This window comes from Mauremys reevesii, linkage group 9, assembly GCF_016161935.1.
Source record: "Mauremys reevesii isolate NIE-2019 linkage group 9, ASM1616193v1, whole genome shotgun sequence".
Taxonomy (NCBI): domain Eukaryota; kingdom Metazoa; phylum Chordata; order Testudines; family Geoemydidae; genus Mauremys; species Mauremys reevesii.
The window spans coordinates 82,656,268-82,660,930 of NC_052631.1; the positions used below are offsets into that span (position 1 = coordinate 82,656,268).

The window sequence follows — 4,663 nt, forward strand, 5'->3', positions numbered from 1 at the left end:
CATCACAGACTCCTGCTGACGCTCCCCTGACTGAGTGGCGTGTCACAGACACTTGCTAGCACTTCCCTGCCTGAGGGCATGGCACTGACTCTTACCAGTGCTCCCCTGCCTGAGGGACGCAGCATTGATTCCTACCAGAACTCCTCGGCCTGAGGGACATGCCCCAGACTCTGGCCGATACTCCTGTGTTGCTCCAACTGCAATGGCATACCTCCCTCCGCTAGTTCCCCATCAATAGAGAGGTTTGACTGAGGCCTTTTGGCGAGGCAGTAGGTCCCCATTGTCCCCCAGTGGCTCCGTGGACCAACTGAGACTTTGCTACACGTGGTGGAGAATGCGGGCATCTGACCCTATCCCTGCAGTAAGGGATTAGAACGAGGAGGCCTCTGAAGCTCCCCTAATCGAAGTATGGAGATGGAGAATCTTCTCAAATTCCTGGCTGAGAGCCAGCAACAGCAGCAGCAACAACTAGTTCAGCAGCTGGGCACCCAACAGCAGCAGTTGCTTCAGACTTTGGGGGCACAGCACCGCGAACAACACCAACAATGCTTCCAACAACTTGCAGCCCTGTGGCCAGGCCCAGGTGGGGCTCAACCTGAGGGGGCAGCCAACTCCCCCCCCCGACCACCACCACCAGACTGATCTGTCTGGCCAAGATGGGGCCTGAGAACGACCCAGAGACCTATCTGGTGACTTTCAAGTGGGTTGCCTCAGTGGCTGATTGGGCACCTGGCCAATGGGTGACACTCCTCACGCCCTATCTGATGGGGCCCGCTCAGAGAGCTTACTGCAGATTTCCGGATGATGAGGCCTGCATCTATGCCCAAATGAAAATGGTGATCCTGGACACATTGGACATCACCCCGGAGACATTTTGGTGACGGTTTCAGGGGAAGGTCTACCCGCCGGGCACCCGACTCCGGGCTGTGGCCCAGGAATTAAAGGATGCCTGTTGCCAATGGCTACAGCCCGAGCGTTGGACAGCAGCTGAGGTCATCCTCAAACAATTTGTACACATCCTCCCAACCCAGCGAAGGGCATCGGTTTTGCGGCACCAGCACAGAACCATGAGCACGGCCTTCACACTTATGGAGGACTTTCTAGAAGTGGAGGCCCCGATAAAACCGGCATCCCACCCCCCACCCTCCTGGGCCGGCACACAGAAACCTGAAAGGGGGCCCACATCCAAACCTGATGCGCCACCCCATACCCAACGACCGGACGGCAATGGGACCGACCTTCCCCGATGCCCAGAGCCCGCACCTGGCACCACGTCTGGGCTCTTGACCTGGCTACTGGGCCCTAGCCAATCCTGCAGTACAACCAATGCACCAGCGCAGCCAGGGCCCGGAGGCAGGACCTTGCTTTTGGGGTGGCGAGTACGGACATCTGCAGCGAGACTGCACTGTGATGGATTGCGACTTTGGCCAGGTGTACACTGGGGAGTTGTGGGCCTGTCCCCTGTCCACTGAAAAACTGACAGTCCCCATGGAAGTCATGGGGACCCACGTTATTGGTCTAGTTGATTCAGGATGTGGGCAGACCCTTGTCTTCCGGGCACTTGTCCTGGATGCCAAGAAGAGCATTGGGGAGGTACATATTCAGTGCATCCATGGAGATGTGAAACTGTACCCCATGGTTTGGGTTCTTCTGATGGTGAACAGGGTGACCCAGTTAATGAACATGGCACTGGCATCCTCCTTGGACTACCTGGTTATTCTGGGCCGTGACTGGCCAGACTTCATTGAGGTAGTCCGATCCCTACCAACAGAAGAAGCATTCGAGGGAACTCCACCAGACACGATGTCTGACCCCAGAGTCACAACAGCTCCCACTCCTGATCAGGACTGTCCAGAGACAGCTGGTTCCCCCCCACCCCCTGCCGACCTTGCAGACTTTAGTCAAGACCAAAGGGAAGACCCTACACTGTGGTTTGCCTATGAGCCGCTGGCCTAGGCAGATGGCAAGGTCGTGAAGGCCCAGCACATGACCCAATGGCCTAGGTAGGCCCTGCTGCTGAACCAGGGGACCCCATGGACCAGGGAAAATCTGACCCAGAGGAAAGACTCATGCTACCAGGACTGCTGGCCACGAGTACCCCAAGGAATTGTAGGAGCTGGGCAGCGACTCGAGCCCAATGCTAAGAGTGAGCTGGAGCTACCAGGGCTACCGGCAGCTGAATACCCCAATGAGTTGGAAGAACCAGAGGGGCTCACTGGAGAGACCAGGTAGGAAGTAGCCCAGAGGCAGAACTGGACAGTGCAGTGAGTTAGTGTTTGGTCAGCGTGTTGCGGACGTATCCCCGCTGACCCAGTGGTGGGACCCTCTCCTCCTGCCACTGACAGGGCCCTGGGCTGGAACGCAGTGGAGTTAGGTGAGCCTATGTTCCCCTACCCCTGCCACCCCACCTCAGGGTGGCAGAACCCCGATAAAGTGCTAAGGACTCTTGCCAGTGCTCCCCAGCCAGAGGGGCACGGCACTGCCTCTTGCTGGCACTCCCCTGCCTGAGGGGCATGTCACATACTCTTGCCGGCACTCCCCTGTCTGAGGGGCGTGTCACTGCCTCTTGCTGGTGCTCCTCTGCCTGGGGGGCGAGTCACTGATTCCTACCGGCGCTCCCTGGCCTGAGGGGCATGCCTTGGACTCTGGACGGTACTCCTGTGTCACACGGACTGCAAAGGCATACCTCCCTCTGCTAGATCCCCATCGACGGAGAGGTGTGACCAAGGCCTTTCAATGAGGCAGTAGCTACTCATCTCCCCACAGCAGCTCGGCAGACCAACTGAGACCTTGCTACAAGGTGGCTTTAATTACTCTGGATTTTGAGTTTCATGCTGTTCATCACCATGTTGGTAGGGGGGGTGAGTCCTAGGAGTCACAAAAGGTTCAATGTTCCCCACAAAAGCTATTGCCCAGAAACAAGGAAAGACACTGTAAAATGTTGTGCTGATGCTGCTCCTCTACATCTTCCCAGTAGTAATCAGGTCTACTTATTCTATGACCATATTGTGCGTGTTTATTTTTCATCAAGACGATAGACTAGGATTCCATTCCCTGAGAGAGATTTCTCCCCCCCCACCGCCACCACACTAATCCCATTTATCATGCAGTGTCTTTACAGTAAAAATATCATTTCATGGGATTCTTTTTTTAATCTTTCTTAGGAGGAAGGAAGACAAAAGAATCCTGACTGTCTATCCAAGAGCAAAAGACCTTCCTGTGCGTTTCTGTGTTTATTTAGCTGGTTTTTCCAGGCTGTTCTGATCTGTGGACTGTGGATCACCCTGTCTGGGTACTCTGGAAAGTTACACTGGAGCTGCTTGTCTCAGAACTGGGGAGTTGCTTCATCTTTTGCAGAAAGGATATGGCACATATTTATACTCGCTCACTGGGATAGCCATTCTGACTCTGTTCCCACCAATAGCCATGGGACCAATGCAGATTTACTACTGAGGACCTTGCTGTATGTGCCAAAAAAATAGCAGCACCAATGAGTAACTTCTAAATGTGCCTTTGTTTGGGCCACACACTAGAACTGACATCCTGGCTGATGGCTGGGCTCATTTTGTCCTGGCCACTGAGTCAGTGGTAGAGGAGGAAATAGAATCCAGGTCTCTTGACTCTTAGAACCAATGTCTGACCCCCAACTACAGACCTTTTCTGCTGTTCCAGGGGTGTCCTAGGGGTGGAATGGAGCTGTGGGAATTCCACCAGCTCAGGAACAGCACAGTGTTGGCGTCCTTGGCCCATTCCCTCCCCCTCCTTGAGGGCCCTGGTATTGGACTGTTAGGGACAGGGCAGGGGTCATGTTGGGGGCAGGTTGGGGAGCCCTCTGCACTCTGTTGGTTGTAGGCTCTGAAGCAGCTTCTAGGTTGCTGTGTCAGGCTGCAGTAAGATAGAGCAGCCGCCAGGGTCGCTTCTTATGCCAACAGTTTGGGGCCCTTTGAGGCTGAATGATGATTGTAGTTCTGAGGCAGCCCCAGCTGAAGCAGGAGCTCAGATTGGATTAATCGGAACTGTTTTCAGAATCCCGGCTGGAGCTGTCCGGCTGCTGCAGGTTGATGTCTAAACCTAATATTTATTTAAAGCTGGATTTTTTTTGTATTATATTTGAAATATTCCCCTCCCCCCTCACCCCATTTTGGGGAAGATGCCAACTCGGCTTAGCCAAACATGCCTCCCACATTATTGATTTGTCATACACAGCCTGCTTCAGAGGAACCTAATCAGGAACACATCAGCCAGTTTATATACCAGATACTGGGAGAGGCTGAGAGGCTGCATTGCTGTAGCAGGGCTAAGGATGAAGACCAAGTCAGGGCTGAGCCTCACCAATGAAACAGTGGGGAATTATCCCTCCTGCCACGCAGGGGAGCTGAAGCTCGGGGGCTCAACAGTGCACAAGCAATGCCCCCACTAGTGTGATTTCTGAGAAGTGATGGGAGATCTGACACTACTAAGGTAGGGATGACACCTGCCTGCTTTTGTGTTGATGTACAAGGGGGGGGCACTGTGATTCCAGTGCATGTGGTGAGCGTTACAGCAGTGCTCTCTCTGTATGAATGTGCTAGTTAGTTACTAGATAAGGTGCCAGTTGATGGCACTAAAGAATACACTCCTGGGTTTTGTAGGACCAGTAAAAATTGCTGAGCACTGCAAATGG

At 54.0% G+C, this 4,663-nt stretch overlaps 1 long non-coding RNA gene across 1 annotated transcript; it reads left to right on the forward strand.

Annotated features, from left to right (window-relative positions):
• Positions 1-657: 657 nt before the first annotated feature.
• Positions 658-4,422, forward strand: LOC120372331. Its single transcript, XR_005584899.1, has 3 exons — positions 658-2,228; positions 3,165-3,219; positions 4,207-4,422. It is a non-coding gene; the product is annotated as an uncharacterized LOC120372331 (long non-coding RNA).
• The last annotated feature ends 241 nt before the right edge of the window (positions 4,423-4,663 follow it).